The following is an 18016-nucleotide window of genomic DNA, read 5'->3' as shown; positions in this document are numbered from 1 at the left end:
TTAGTCCTCATGAGATTCGATAACGTGAAAAAATTTAAACTAAACTGAAATAATGTATTGGCGATAAAACTATACCCATAGGCAATCCAAGATCGCAAACCCTCAATTTTTTTTTAAAAAAAAAGAAAAAAGTGGCTTTATTTCACATATCAGTTCGAATGATATTGCAATCTCAAATTTGGCCAACTTGTGACCACATGTCACAATGTGATTGAATGTAATTTTATTTTCTTTTTTTCTTTTTTATTCTCACCAATTAATTATATATATATATATATATATATATAAGAGTTCAAATAAAAAACAATTGTTTTGTGAGAAGTGTGAGAAGAGCTTTAAAATAAAAGAAACCACCTAATATGACACTATACCATGTAAATACCTTGTAAATAGGAAACAATGCAATTATTTAGAAACTATCAATCTCAACCACTAGATCATAGATCCAAGGGCCTAGATCTATTCTTATTATTCTCACAAAAATATTGTTTTTTACATTAACCCTACCATATATATATATATATATATATATATATATATATATATATATATATATATATATATATATATATATATTAGTTTGATCCTCTCGTGTTACATAGATATTAGTTTGTTATTATTTTCTGCGTTTGAGTATTTTCAATTGAGATATGTAGGTTTTTTATATTTTTAAAGAACAAAAATACACGAACATGAACATGTTGATTTTTTTAAATGAACAAACATGAAGACAAATATTTGTCTAATGAAAAAGGGGACGTTGATGTAGTTGACGATGACGAGTAGTATCGGAAGTTAACAGGCGACGTAGATGATAGACCAGCAATGGAGAATATGTAAAGAAAATAAATTTAATTAGGGTTTGAGAATAAAAGTATTTGCCAATAAATAAGATCTTATAACTCATTTGAGAGCTATTAGGGTTTAGTAAGACCCATAACCCGTGAAAATTATTCTTTAAGGGTTATCCGGGTTTTGTGAGACTCATGACCCTCGAAAATTATTGTTTGATTATGAAAGAGTTTCGCAAATAAATGAGATGTTATAACCCACTTAAAGGGTATCTGGGTTTGGTAAAACTCATACCCGCGATTTTGGGTCAAATGCATGAGAAGCCTCCATTTAGAAATCAAGCAATCTGTTGGCTCTAGAGAATGAGGGGGGACAACCTGAGAGCGACACGTAGGATTTTATGGTAGACAATTATATAGATAGTTAGATATATATATATATATATATATATATATAAACGAAAACATAAAAATCTTACGTGTTGCGACGTGGTCGCTCCCCCTTTTTTTGGAGTCACCAGATTTGTTTGATTTTTAAATAGAGGCTACTCATGCATTTAACCCGAATTCACGTGTATGGGTTGCATCAAACTAGTATATTTCTTAAACGGGTTATAACATCTCATTAAATTAAAAACTAATCTCACCAAATATATGATATAAAAATTCCTATAAATTATGAATATACAAAAAATTAATATCTTATTTATTAAAAAATATATATATATTATTTATAATTAAAAAACCAATTTTATAGTAAAAAAAATAAACGGGTCTTGGGACTCATCAAACTCATATAGTTTTTAGACTGGGTTATTACATCTCATTTTTTTTGTGAAACAATTTATCATCTAACCATAAGTATATTATTAACTTTCATACAATAAAAAAATTAAAAATTCAAAAAATAAATAAATATTAAAAACAAATAATATAAAACAACCCCCGTAATACGGGGGATAAAAACTAGTGTGTGTGTGTGTGTGTGTATATATAGGGGTGAGTTATTGTACAATAACCGGTTATCATACAATAGACGCGAGAGCTTTATAAACGTCGATTTAATTTTTACGCTGGTGGCATAATCGTAAATAAACTAAATCGAATTTTACGATCTAATTCATCAATTGATTCATCGCGCGTCCATCCATATCAATATAATTCAACCGTCGATCCATATCAAACCAATCTACAGATTGACGTCAAACTAAATTGAGTTATCTAAACCTAAAATGTTCATTACATGCAAATAAACTTCAAACACAATCGGCCAATTTTTTTTAGAATTAAACAAATGATCGTTGTTTGTTCTTAAATTTATCGCCTAATCATAAAAATTTGAGCCTTCAATTTTACAGTTGCAACTTATTTTGGATGTTAAACAAAACTGAAAACACTGTACATTTAAACGTTCTAACCAAAATGAACACCTTTAAACGTTTAACTTTAGAAGTTCTAACAAAAGGTTTAGAAGTTCTATACAAAAACTTTATAAAGTTCTATACAAAAACTTTAGAAGTTCTAACAAAAGGTTTAGCAGTTCTATACAAAAACTTTAGAAGTTCAGTACCAAAACTTTAGAAGTTCTAACAAAAGGTTTAGAAGTTCAAGTTAAATTCTCACCCTTATACGTTCAAGGTTAAACCTTTAAACGTTCTGGCAAAATAACTTAAAATTTCACGCAAAAAACTTTAAACGTTCAAACTAAATTCTCATCCTTAAACGTTCAGGCTTAAACCTTTAAACGTTCAGGCTTAAAATTTTAAACGATCAGTTCAAAAGCATCACTCAATACTCAAAATTGATCAATTGAAGCTCCAAATTGATGATTAATTGGATCAACTTCAAAGTTTAATTAATCAATTAGTTCAGCAATTTCAATTTCAATTTCAATTTCAATTGGTCAATTTAATCAACTGACCTGTGAACAACTCGTAACGGAAGAAGATGATATTCACGATGGTATCGTCGATGGTCGCGACGGTGAATGCAATTGTTGGACGGTGACAAATTGATGAACTGTAATGGTGAAGGTGGACAGAATCGATGGGAGCAGCGGATCAGAGTTGATGAAATTTACAATATTGCCACCACGTGATTCTTGAAATTAGCGATGTAGGAACTCGCGTACGTAATGTACGATTACGTAATTTACAATATTAAAAGACAACATACTTAACCAAATTCGTGCTTTACAGGTTGTGCTGCTGGTTTATATTGTTATACATGGTGCTTTACTCATTGTAAATTTGGCTCAGTGTATTGTATCTGTTGTCATTGGTTTTGAAGTCACCACGTTAGATTACACGTGTCTTCCCCACATAAGACTTGTCTGTCTTCGGCATGTTCTTTCCCTTTTTGCCTTCTCTTTATTTCTTTCTTTTCTTTTGTATGCTTCCTTCTCTCTTTCCAGCTGAGATATGACATACCCACATCCGGTATTCTATGTGTTTCCAGGTTCCATTTTGGAAAACCTAGGCGGCGCCGCGACGGGGTGTGTGGGTGGTCGTAAACCATCGTTTCCGGCGGCATTTTTATGCCGTTTTGGTGGAGGTGGTGGCAGTTTCCGGATTTCATTTTGCAATCCTTGGAGGAGACGATGGTGGAAGTAAGACAGTGATGTTTGACCGTTGTGGGGTTCCATGTTCGGAGTCTAAAACGGCGTCTATGGTGGTGGCGGACCTTCGACTTTTCACTATGGTCATGGCTGAGGGATTTTACCCTAATTTTGAGGCAATTACCTACTTTCTAACCTTTAAAGCTTATTTTATTTAACCACTTAAGTTGAAAGTTAGTTAATTTGACTCTTTGGTTGTGTATTTATTCGTGGATTGAAGAATATGCTGATTCAATTTAGGTTTTTCATCAATCATGTTGAAATTGGGGTTTCCTCTTTCTCATCTGGGTTGGTGGTTCTGTTCCCACTAATGAATGAAGGTACTCATATTTGTTGTTCAACATACTATAGTATTCAAAAAGAGAAAGGTTGGTTGTGTTAAATTTATTTGACAATTTGTCGAGTAAATTTATACCATAAGTTGGACAAATATGGTTTTACGGGTCTCATGATTGTTGTCAGGTTCCTTTCTAGAACCGTAGGTGACAATTCACTCCACTTTTTTCAGGCTCGTTTTCCTAACTCTAGGTAGTGGTTACGTGGTAGTGTGTTGCCGAATCAACGGCTTTGTGGTTGTCAATCGTTTGTGATTCGCGGTGACGATTTTGCCCATTGTCGAGTTTGGAAATCGTAATGGTTGGTTTTGTGGGTTGTATCGGCAGCCTCTAGATGGTTGTTTTACCGATGTCTTACTTTGGCGCGGCTTGGTTGAAAAAGGCTATGATGATCATGTATTTGAGCCTATGATGATGATCGTCTATCGTTACCAGGCTCTGATTCGTAACCCTTGGTGGCGTTTGAGCCAATTTGGCATTTGCTGACTGTGATTTAGTGTTTTGTCACTGGCTTTACGCCTTTACGACTTACGTTGACATGGTTTCACTGATAACAGATATGATGATCATGTATCTGAGCCTATTATGGTTCGTTTTCTTATTCGTTTAAAGATTAATATTATTTTTTTACTGTAATTATGAAGACTTGAATGCATTTATAAGGAAATGTTATGATTGAGTTTTTTACAAGACGTAGAGTTGTTTGCTTTATGTTTTTGAGGTTACATTCTATCTTATACGGTCGTGATGATCAACTTACATGTGCCGACTGGATTAAAGTAAAATATTGATTATCTACATCTTGGCAAGGCAATCCTGCTGGTTATGTGTAAGAAACAATTGTTTGTATCTGAACCACGATATTCATTAACAGGTTTGTAGATTTTTATTTGTTTTCTTATCATTTTTTTACTGCGGTGAGAAGTGTGTTTGTGTTGTTTTTTTCCTTCTATTTTTAGGTGTATCTTTTAACTCATTTTTCTTAATTTTTCTGCTGTTTTTCCTGTTATTTCTATTGTTATTTATTTTTATTTATTTATTTTTTTTTGCTTTTGGTTGATTAATTCAAAGTGAATAATAATCTTAAAAGTGAATTGTGAAGTGGGTATTGAAGTTCAATGAATCATTCTCAAAGTCAAGGTTCAAGTTTGAGATTAAATTAAAGCTATTGTAATTTTTATCACCATTCGCAGCATTTTTGGACTTTCTGTCAAAGGGCCGCCTTGATTATTTGTTTGTACATCGCGTTTCGCTATGATGACGCTCCATTATTTGGAACGGCAACGTATGTTATTTTAATTCATTTGAGTTATGATGATGAGTTGACTGAACTTTGAATTAGTTTGTCATTTTTCAAAACCATGATCAAAATTGAGAAAATTTGATTGACTCGACACTAAGATCTAAGCGTTCCACAACCCCCCCCCCCCCGGTAAGCGTTCCACAACCCCCCCCCCCCCACGCGGGGGGTCGAAATACTAGTTATATTTAACTTTAAAAAAGGTATAAAATCGTAGTCTTACTTAGTTTTTTATGAACATTCCGGTATAAATTTCGTTAAAAATGGAGTTTGTTTAAACAATCGTATTTTTTTTAAAATTTAAATTTTATTCATTACTGAATAAGTATGTAGTTTTGTATCATTAATATGTGTAATTTTGTATTTCATGCTACGATTGTAACTTATTTTTATCTATTTTATAAAATATGTTTGATTAATATATATATATATATATATATATATATATATATATATATATTTCAATTAAATAATATATTTAAAAAAAAAATATAATTACTTAATAAATTTATATAGTTAATCAAAACTAGTTATAAATTTAACTTTTTTAATTAAAAAAAGGATGAGATTGAGTTGTTAATGGAAGTAAAAGATTGGGATGAGTTAAATTATGTAGATTGAGGAGAGAGAAATTAATTTTATAAATTGAGATTTTGAGATTGTGAATGAGTATAGCCTAAGCGTTGCGTTATTTACAAATGCCAACAAAAATAAGAATTGTGAGAAGTCATAATTAATTGACATGTGTCAAGTGGGGACCAAATGTAAAATGGTATAAAAGTAATAGTGTTTATTTTCTCTCCAAATGTAAGTCACATGTTAATTTCCCAATCATTTTTAAACGTCTATACTTTTTCATATGATTTTTTTAATAAAATTCACCATAATTATAACCGTTTTTATCTTTAATATGAGTATAAATTTGTTATACTAAAATTAAAAAAAATATGTCATTGTGTTTTCTCTTACCATTGTGTCTTTTTCGTCATTGTGTCTTTTTGTTTGCCATTGTGTTTCTTTCGCCATTGTGTTTTTCAGCTAATCATTGTGTTTTTTTTAATACTAATAACACCGTTGTGTGGAAAAAATACCAACAAATTATCTAATACATGAAACACAATTATGAATACATATTACACAATAACCTGAAACGTAAAACACAATAATGAATACATATAACACAATTGCCTAAAACGTAAGACACATTGGTAAATACATATAACACAATGACATGAAACGTAAAACACAATTGAATCTACACATTACACAATGAACATAATACTATCTTTCTCAAATTAAATGAATATTGAGCACACTGACTAAAACACAATGATAAGTAGAAAGACAAATGGTGAGCACAAAAACACAATGACGTAATCTTTGTTTTAAATTTTATCTTTAATTTGAGTATTAATTGAAAACACAATAACTAAAATTTATAACACAATGCATAGAAAAACCCAATTAAAAACACAATGGACAGCCAAATAAAAAAACATAAAAAACCCACAAACTTTATTTTATTTTTATATAACAATACGATATTCATATTAAAGATAAAAATCAATTGTTATCATGTAAAAAACTTTTCTAAAAGTAATGTCGTATAAAAAAGTTATAGACGTTTTAAAATGATGGAGAAATTGACATGTGCCTTGCATGTGGAGAGAGAATGTCATCATAAGTGGGTTATTAGGCCACATGTAGTTGGCGACAAAACAAGAAAATTGGGGCGAAATTTGTGGTGAACACCGCCCCCGGGCTACAAAAGGGGCGATTTTGGTGGGGGAGACAAATTCTTGTCCGGCGATTTTGTGTGGAGAATATTATTAATTTAATATATTGTGTGTGTAAGGCGGATTTGGTATTTGGATATTGTTTGTATCAATGATTTGGCCAATCATGCATTATGAAACATTGTAAATAAAAATTTGATCACTAAATATTCTAATACTAATAAAGAATTCAATAATGAAATGAAAAGCTAAAAAAAAGGATTTTTTTCTATTCTGAAATGTTGTTGTAGTATGTAGTAAGGATTAGCTCAACTGATTATTCAATCTTTTCTTGTCTAATGAAAGAACTGAATTTTAGATGTATACAGAGGGAAAGCCGTGTGCAATGAAAAATGAATATATATATATATATATATATATATATATATATATATATATATATATATATATATATATATAGGTATTGGATCATTTTAGAAGTTTTTTTACATCGAGAAGTGAAGGTGTAACTCCATTAATCCCTAATTTCACTCCCTTTCTTATGTGTAGGTGCGCTGTGTAGGTACATATGTATGTATGTAGGTACGTATGTTTGTATACGTGCACGTATGTTTGTATATGTGTATGTATGTTTGTATGTGTGTAGGTACATATGTTTGAATGTGGCTCGGTACATTTATATGTTTGTATGTTGGTTTGAATGTGTAATTAAGACATAAATACAACCAACCTACATATATGTATGTAACATCATATGAAAGGGAGTAAAATTAGGGATTAATGGAGTTATACATTCACTTCTCGCACTTCTCGTTGTAATATCACTTCTCGCAAGATATGTGTATATATATATATATATATGTATATATATATATATATGTATATATATATATATATGTATATATATATATATATATTAGGCTACAACGCCATTACAACCCAAAAACAAAAACATACCCTTTGCTGATTGGGCGACACATGGCGCAAAACGCCCCATTTTGTAGCCTCTCCACTACACATAGCCTTACATTTATGCTATTCTCATCAATTTTTATTCTTTAGTTAATCTCCACCATCTAAATCTAAGATCAATAGATTAGATTTCTTTTCACCTTTCTTATTTTTGTTGTACTTTGTATTTTAACTTTAACCTGGTGATAATATGTCATGTATATCGAATAACTAAAAAACCATATATCTCTATAGAGACACTACAACTAAAGGATAATTAATGATAAAGCTACACACTAATGGAAATGTAAAACATCAATAATTATCATAATAATATAATATTCAAACTAGAGAGAGAATAATACCTAATAAACAAACTTAAAAATAAATAATAAATCAACACTAACACAGAAAAATACCATTTCATAATGGTTATTTTGTGTATTTGAAACGGTATGGAAACAGTTATAAATGTTGCATTGCAAATGATAGAATCTGATATTAAAATGGTTCAACAATCAGTGTGTAATATCTTGACGGCAGTTAACGCTTAACGGTGATGCTAAAATTTTACAACGAGCCTCAAAATGTTGTATATATTTGAAAATTACAACGTAAAAACACCGTACTTAACGGTGGTGCTAAAAATTTACAACATACATCAAACCGATGTATATATTTGTAAAGTACTACGTAAAAAAAAACGCTGTAAATTAAATACAAAGGGGACGTTAAAAAACCGGTGTTTATAACAACGGGCACCAAACCGATGTCTTTAGTTGTTTTGGCTCGTGAAATGTTTTATTACAATAGCGGCAATATCAAAATATAATAAAAATATTTATCCATCAACAAGAATATATATTTCAATATATAATTACATATTCCCTAATACAATGATATTCACAAATCAATATATATATATTCTCAAATACAATCATAATATACGAAAATAGAAAACATGTTTTCATAATCTTGAATTGAGATAAAGTTATAACATATATTAAAGTTACAATATATAATAAAAATATTTATTTATCCACAAGAATATACATTTCAATATATTCCTCAATACAATAATGATATACACCAAATAGAAAGTAGAATTTCATAATCTTGACTTGATGAAAGGGAATGAGCTTTAAGTTCATCACCTACAATAGATATCGAGATAAAGTTATATCAAATATTAAACTATAAATTAATAAAAAAGTTAAATATAATACTTATCTGATTTCGTAGAAATTCATGTATCTGCATTTCTCCTCATCAAAATCTGCAGTATAATAGATAATGCGATAAATTTATACCAAATTTTCTTTAAGTTTATCACCTATAATAGATACCGAGATGATAAAAAATTCATAAAATATAGAATATTAAAAAAATATAATACTTATCTGATTTCTTAGTGTTTCTTATGATAGATTTGCTTGTCTACTCATCAAAATCCATCTGTTAAAGAATAATATTTTCTATATCAACTAAATATAATTTAAAAACAAAAAACATGCATATAGTAATGACTAATGAGTGTATGTAGCTTATAGAAACTTATGGAGATGTTTTATCATAATTTAAAACCTATATAACAAAAATAATTATATTTGTAAACACACAAAATATCAATAAAGGATTATTTGTCACACCCTCAATTTTCGACTAACGGAGTTTTACCATGAGGTGTGTGACATAGTAGGATCTAGCCACGTGTCATGCTGAACAACCATTTAATAGACTAAAAATTTCATTTAATAAAACTCATTAATGTGAGTAATACAATTTTGGTGTAAGTTATGTTTGCGGAAGCGCAAAACAATTACAAGTTGTAAATAACTAGTTCATAGTTAAATTCCCAGACACTACAATTCTTGTAACCAAAAAAGCTTAGTTGTTTGATAAAAGCCATGCAACCACAATGCAATCCTAACTCCTAACGTGCACTTCGGTGACCTAAGAAAGACATGCTAAAAAGTGTCAACACTATCAGTGACGGGCCCATGAGTTATTTTCTTGGGGGAGCGACATCGGAACTTATCACTAATTTTAAGAGGGGCGATAGGGATTTACACATACAAATAACACTAACAACAATTTAAGGTGAGCGGCCAGTTAGCCTAAGTTAACAATCCAATGTGTGTGAGGACTTTCAATTTATAAGTTCACTGTGTATACATGCGATAAAAACAATCTACAAGATCCAAAAATGTATGTGCATGATTTCTCCCCCAAAAAGAGTAAGTAAAATAGAGAGACCGAGAAACTCACCTGGAAAGCGTTCTAAAAACAAAGTCAATTATTAAGAGAGAAGTCTTGTACGAGTCTCCAAAAGTGTACAAGTACATAAGTGATGTGTAGTGGTTCCTAGAACCCCAGTATCCAAACAATCCCATTGTTTTATAATGTTTGACCAAAGTTGACCTTTGTTGAATTTGACCAAAGGTTTGACTTTTGTTGACTTTGACCAAAAGTATAACTTTGTTGACCTTTGATCAAAAGCTTGACTTGTTCCATGTTAACCAAAAGTTTTACTTTTGTTGACCTTTGACCAAAAGTTTGGCTTTGTTGCCCGTTGACCAAAATAAGTTGACCCGACGACCTGTTGGTGACTTATAATCAAATATGTTAACTTATAATTGATAAAGGTCATGCACACACACACATGCACGTTAAACAATATCACACAACAATGTATCGACTCACTTTTCATGCATCACTCGTGACACGTCCAAGTGTTTACCACAATTCAATATGCCAAGCAAGACTAAACATATAGTCAAAGTAGTTCCTAAGTGCCAGAACAAGATCTCTACATTCATCAAATTGATTAGTTGTAAGGCCCCGAACCCGGTGACCCTACTTTAGCGTCGGATTTACTCATAAACACAGTTCTTCAAATCAGAGTTTATTAAAACTTTTCGCGGAATATAAAACATCAATCATTTGTTACAAAACATTAAATCTTTTCTTTGATACCATAACACAAAACTTTATATTTAAAACATCTTTACTTCTTTCTTCAGATGCCAGCCGTTCAATCCATGCCGTGTGTCATCCTCATGCTAACTCTATAATCAGCTCACCTGCGTGCATACTAAAAGTCAGCTACGCTGAGTGAGTTCTAGTTAATCAGGCAACATACAATTTTATTCTCATATATTTCTTAACGTATCCGAAGACACATATTTCTACCTTAACCTCGTATAAATATCCATAGGAGGATCATCACGTAATATCTATTAAAAGAACCTTTACCATTACCATACTATATAGAATTTCCATAGGAGGAACACTCTGTATACTTTCCATAGAAGGAACACTTTACTATCCATAGAAGGAACCCAATACTTTCCATAGAAGGAACTCTATACTTTCCATAGAAGGAACCCTATACTTTCCATAGAAGGAACACTATACTTTCCATAAAAGGAACATTATACTTTCCATAAAAGGAACTCTATACTATCCATGTAAGGAACTCTATATATATCCATGTAAGGAGCTAGTCACTTCCCTTGACGATACGTGCAATATCCGAAGATCGTTCACGTACCGTCAAGCAATCAATCGTATCGATCACATATACCATACACGGCATACACATAAAATTATATCCTTTCGTTCATACTTTCTTACTTTCTTTTGTATTATCTTACTTTCATATCTTACGTTATAAAGAGCATTACGCCCTACATTCCTCGAGTATTACTAGGGCTCGGAACCCTCTTCGTAACCATACAACCATACGTTATCATTTCTTTCTTCTATTATCTCTATCATGTTCATACACATAAACCTACATATCATACTTACCTTATTCTTAGCGCTGCAACCTGACAGTACGTGCAATATCCGAAGATCGTTCACGTACCATCAAGCAATCATTCATATATTTCACATTATCCATATAAGGCATACACTTATCTCTTCGGATAAGTGTATTAACAAACATATTGAGTATGCACACATCCCCGAAAACGTAACACATAAATGGGGCTAGAACTCACCTGAACTCTGCTTCTTTTTCTGGTAGCTGTAAATCCCTTCTTTAACTGAGCTCGGCTGACTGAACAAGTTACACGTATCAATTAACTATCACTTCTCATAATGTATTTCTATCTTTATATGACCCACCACGAACGGGGGTCCGGGGGCAGCGCCCCTGGCAGCGGGGTCTAGGGGCGGCAGCCCCTAGCAGGGTCCAAGGGGCAGAGCCCCTGGCTGGGGTCGAGCTGCCAGGTCAGCTTGGAAAAATTTTATTTCCAATAACTGCCTTAACATATTTTCCATTAGGTTTTTAATTTATTTTCTAAACGAACTTCACTTTAGGCGAAGTTAAACCTTAGGCGAACTTGGCTTCAGGCGAAGTTAAACCTTAGGCGAACTTGGCTTCAGGCGAAGTTAAACCTTAGGCGAACTTGGCTTCAGGCGAAGTTAAACCTTAGGCGAACTTGGCCGTAGGCGAAGTTATCCTTAAGCGAAGTTACGCTTGAAGGCGAAGTTACGCTTGAAGGCGAAGTTCATCAGGCGAACTTAATCTTGCAGGCGAAGTTATCGCGCTGCAGATCTGTTTGCCCATAAATCCTTCGTTTCTTAGCCAAATAACTCGATTTTGGTACCCACGGAATCGTATGATCGGCGCCTACAAATCCCAACCATCAAATCGGCCTAAAATCGACGTTTTAGGGGTCCGATTTGGACAGTTTGGGTTTCGGGTCCGGTTAACCCATCCAATCCTAACCATTTTCAGTAATATTAGCTTTGTTGGATTTGTTCTTACCTTACCAACTCAGATCTATCAACAAAATCTCGGGTCTCGGCTTCGAATCTTGATCGGTTAGAATGTGTGTGTTTTGAGTGTGTGAAGAAATAGATGTAAATGAAGATATTTTGGGGTTTTGGGGGTATTTATATCCCTGAAATCCCATTCTCATTTAACCCATCTCAATTAATCCAAACCCATAACCAACGTCCATTACCCGACACTAGCCCGACCCATACCAACTCCTACTCTTTTATTTATTTCCTGATAACCCGAGTAAACTTTCCCTCTATTATTAAGTAATATAATTAATATTATCTTAAAATTTCGGGATGTTACATTAGTGCACAAACAACCTTAATATTTCATCATATAGCATATATGTCAATTCTACATTCACATGACAGAATTTAACCTAACAAAACTAATTTTTCTATCTAATTAAATAACTGAGATAAATTATGAAATGTTTACTACAGGAAATCCATGGCTCAAGTTTCCGAAACTCTTTTTGTTTCATTTTTCTCATGTACCCAAAAATCATAAAAATTCAAACAAAGCAGTATGGTGCGTGCAGATATTTATGTGTGCGATAAAAAGTATAAATTCGGCTAAAATTCTCTATTAACCCAAATCATGAAAGACCAGTTAGGTTAGAATACTATCTCAATTTATGGTCTTCCAAAAGTCGAATCAACCCCACTGATGTTGTCAAACTCAAGATATGTGGTCAGCAGTTTAGACCAGATTATAAGTTCCTGAAACAATCTTGACATGTCAATTTGTAAAAACATAAAAACTATCTAAACGAATTCCAAAAGTTATGATTCTTAGTTTTCTAAAAATTAGACTCAAAGTAAAATATCCTAGAATCAAGAATCACTCAAAAATACCAATTTAACATCAGTATAAAACATCAATAACCATCAAGAACAAAACTGTCTAGAAACTGATTTCCTGTACAACACATGTAATCACATTATTAACATGCCTATGGTACTAATTTACCATCTGATAATCATCCATCAACAAAATCAATATAATATCTTTGTATTACATAATTCTATTGAACCATGTAGGGTTGTTACACCAAAACATCAAATCAACACAACATCAACAATTTACCCGATCAATATTCCAATTTACCGATATTTATTTATGGTTCCATTGATTAACCATTATTTGGATACTAAATCCCCATATTCTCAATTTTAAAATTTAACGCCCCGATCACGGTGCCCTATATTGGCGTTGGATTTACTCATAAACACAGTTCTAAATATGAGAGTTAAATTAAATTTTCGCAGAATAAATAAAACTTCAAGCATTCATTACAAAACATTCAATGTCTTTAAAACATAACTTAAAATATCTTATTTAACATCATGACTAAAAGTTAGCTACGCTGAGTGAGTTCTAGTTAATCAGGCAACAAATAATACATTCACATACTTACTCATTCGTATCCGAATATACATATTACTTATCTGCTTATCTTTCATTCGTACATACATAAGTACATACCTTCTTTCTTTTATTCTTTACTTCTCTCATTCTTTTATATTTTAATACTTACTTTACTTACTTACACGTTTTAAAGAGCATTACGCCACACTTCCTCGAGTATTATTAGGGTCCGGTTCCCTTTTCTGCCGCAGATATTATTAGGGTCTGGTTCCCTTCTTCCTCGAGTATTATTAGGGCCCTGTTCCCTTCTTCCTCGAGTATTATACTCAACATTTTTATTCTCCTGATCGGATACAAATTCTCCATTTATCAAAACCCGGTTATCATAAGCCAATCAAAACAATTTACACTCTATCGATTTTCACATATTCATCTGATCACGTTATTATAATATCAATACCTCAAGTGATTTAAATAATATAGCACAATTTAATACTCATGATATCTTATACATAAACCATTAAACATATTTTAAGCATTCAACCTCAAATTCTAATTCGTTAAAAACATATTAAACTTTGATAAAACTTTTCTCTCATCAAATCAACTTATCGATTATCGATTTAGATTCTAACTTATCCTTAAGTTATAAATAAAAATCAGCATAACATATCTAAGTTTTGTTTTACACAATAACTCATATGAAATCTAAACAATTATCCAATTTCTTCATTAAATCACATCATTATTAATCATAGAATGTTTTTTTTTCAACATTAGACAACATCAATTATTTATTCTCTATAACCGCCTCATGACCACATGTTTAGTCAAGGAGATAGCTCCTGTAATCTCTAAAATATAAACTCAATTTCTAACACGTAAATACAATCAACTAAATCTTATTCATTAAACTAAATTGTTGATAATTTTGATCCATTTACCTCTGCTCATTCTTATGACAATAATAATAACAAACGCAAGTCTAAACATAAACTATGTGCCATTAATCAAATTAGCAACCAATCTCACATAGCGTCTCAACCAAGAAACTTTACGTCAAAATCCACTCGTTACGCTTCACTTGCCACTATCACTATTCAATTTAACCCTCATATAATTTTGTACCCCATGTAATCGTTCGATTATCTTTTTAATACTTGCCACGTACCACAAGACGTTCCACAACTGTCTATGCCACCAAATTCTAAAGCCTATGCTACGACGTTTTCTCCAATTTCATACCTTTCTACCTATAATTACTAACTATGGAAGTCGTAATCACCTACGTCATGTGTGTTCTCGATCCAGTCGTATTCAACAAGCTCAAAATTTTCAAACTTTTTTTTATTAAACCCTACTTTACAACCTAATTAAAATATTTGAATTCAATCAACTTCAATGATTCAAATTTTTATAGATCTAATTAATCAAGTTATGTTAAAACAGATAAATCAAATCAATCATAACTAAGTTTATCAAAGAAGATGTTTTTGTCATTTTATCTAAACATATTTTATCTTTCTCGGTCGTTCATTATAACAAATATTTATTTAATCTTTGAATTTAATTTTTTTATTCTAATAGCTTATTTATTTTAAGTGATTATGCTTATACAATAAAATCTATCTTTTCAAAATACAACTTTTTATAATACTATACTCCTAGTTTATTTCCTGAACTCTCATTTAATAACTATTTACGCAATGTACCCCCTCATCTTATAAACTTTTACTTTTAATCCTCATGACGCAATTCCTCTTACTTCTTAAGACAACATTGTTATCTCCACATAATTAAACATTTTACTATTCTTATGATTTCCTCAATTTATCATTCATCTTATAAATCCTCATTTTTTATCGCTAGAATATCTCATTCAAGAAACCACCGTCATCCTTGACATCAATCGTTTAATTCTCACAACCACCGTATAGCTGCTTGTATAGCCAAAGAGTTAATTGCTACAATCCCTAGGATAGTGACTTAAATCCAAAACATCAATGCAACCGATTCAACTTTTCCCACTAATACCTCTGCTGGTGACTACAAACCATCTACCTCGACTCATCCACACAACAAGAGACATAAGAACATTGCTGCAACAAATCCTACCCACCCGCAAGTCCCTCAAACAAGAAACCTTACCTCGGTCCTTTTCCGTCATGCTCCATTTGTAACCGTCATCACTCGGTTAAATCCCTATGCCGTTGCTGCATCTAATGTAATCGTTATGGCCACCTTGCTAACACTTGTAGTATCCCGCCTACTGCACAAGTTGTTCCGCAACAACATACCCCTCATGCTCAACATGATGTTCCTAATACCCGTGCTTGCTACCATTGTAAGGACCCAAATCACCTCCGTAATGCGTACCCTCAACTTACCCAAGCTCATCAAGCCCAATCCACGACTATACCCTACTACTTGACCCATGCTTACCAAGCTCAAACCCATAAACCTCATGTCCCTCAAGCTACTATCATCAATCAAGGCCAAACTTACTTAACCCAACATTACCAAACCTCACAACCGCAAGCTCAAGTTTACCTGACATATTTCCACCAAACAACCTTCTTTCAAACTGTTCAAGTTCAAGTTATTCAAGCTACCCCAAATCAATCTACCTCGACTGCTCCAACTCCTATGAATGCAACTGCTCATGGTGCTTCAAGTCACATCAATTAAGTTGCGCAAGGACCCCGAAGACTTTTGTCGTTTTCTTTATCTATCTTAATTTCCTTTTGTCTTTTTCTTAATTGCGTATTATAACGCCTCTTTATGGCGTTTGATTATTTCCAATTTGCACAGTTTACCTTCTATCTGATAAATAAAGTTTCCTTTGATTAGATAGATTGTTTATTGAAGCCTACTTCTATCTTATCTTTTTACCTTCATTAACCTTAACCATATATAAGCTACCCCTTCTTAAACTTTAAATACTTATATCTTTACGTTCAAAAGTCTTAAAATTTCTTTGCTTTATTAAAATCCACCACAACTTTTGAATTAATTTTATACATTGGTGACTTTCTAGTTTTCTAAATTAAAATTCCTTAAAACTTTTGTTTCCTCAAAGCCATGTTTGTAATCAAACGTTTTGTAAATCCACACGATGGGACGAATCATGTGGACCATCCGACGATAACAATAATTATGGTCCAGAACATAATTATCGAAGTCCTCACATGGAAATCATGAAGCGTAAAGTTGTGTGTCGTGATATAGAATGGAAAGTAGTTGGGATAACGGTACGAATGTAAAAATGATAAGAACATGGTGGATACGCCGTTTGTACATCCTATATATAAGTGCCCTTATCGGATTTGCATTTGGAGCGTTATTTTAACTATTCAAAGTTCTATGCTATGATAAATTTTTAAATTTTATTATATATTTTCTCTTTCTCAAACTTTAATGGTGTTGTTATAATATCCTTTAATTTCGGGACGAAATTCCCTAAGGTAGGGGAGACTGTAACAACTCGGATCTTCTAAATTTATATTCATAAACCGAACCGCTTTTATCAACAAAAAATATCCACGTTTATCAATTAATTTTTAAATATATTTTAATTTCTTATTTTATTTATTTATTAAATATAAATTTACTTTGAAAGATATACATTTGTACCCCAAACTATACTTTAATCTCTTTTTGTTTCCACACCCTATCTTGAGGGACTAAACTGCAAATTTTAATATATTAATATATGATAATCCTTAACCCAATAACCCAAACCCGATGACCCGTACCCATCTCGCAAATCCGAACTATTTTGGCTAGCTTGGACCAAAATCATCAACGTAAACATCGAAATTGAAGATTTATACGCGCTATACTTACTATGTGCGGCTTAACCGACACTTTAATTTTGGTAATTCGATTATAAACGATTCGGGATTCCTTATTAATCTAGCCGGCTCCAATCTTCTCTTAATATACATGATAACGAGCCTTATGTATCAATTAAACTCATATATTTACCAGCCGCTACCGGTTCGTTCATCACCTTTAACTGCCGCCCACTGTTGTGACCAGTTCATCCAATTTCGATCATCGATTCAGGTAATTGAATAGTGTTTTACGATCGCCGTGATGTCCTATTTGAAAGCCC

Source organism: Bidens hawaiensis, unplaced genomic scaffold (assembly GCF_021521415.1).
Source record: "Bidens hawaiensis isolate Kalapana, Puna unplaced genomic scaffold, B.hawaiensis_p1.1 tig00037215_1, whole genome shotgun sequence".
Taxonomy (NCBI): Eukaryota; Viridiplantae; Streptophyta; class Magnoliopsida; order Asterales; family Asteraceae; genus Bidens; species Bidens hawaiensis.
Note: the sequence above shows the minus strand (reverse complement) of the source record.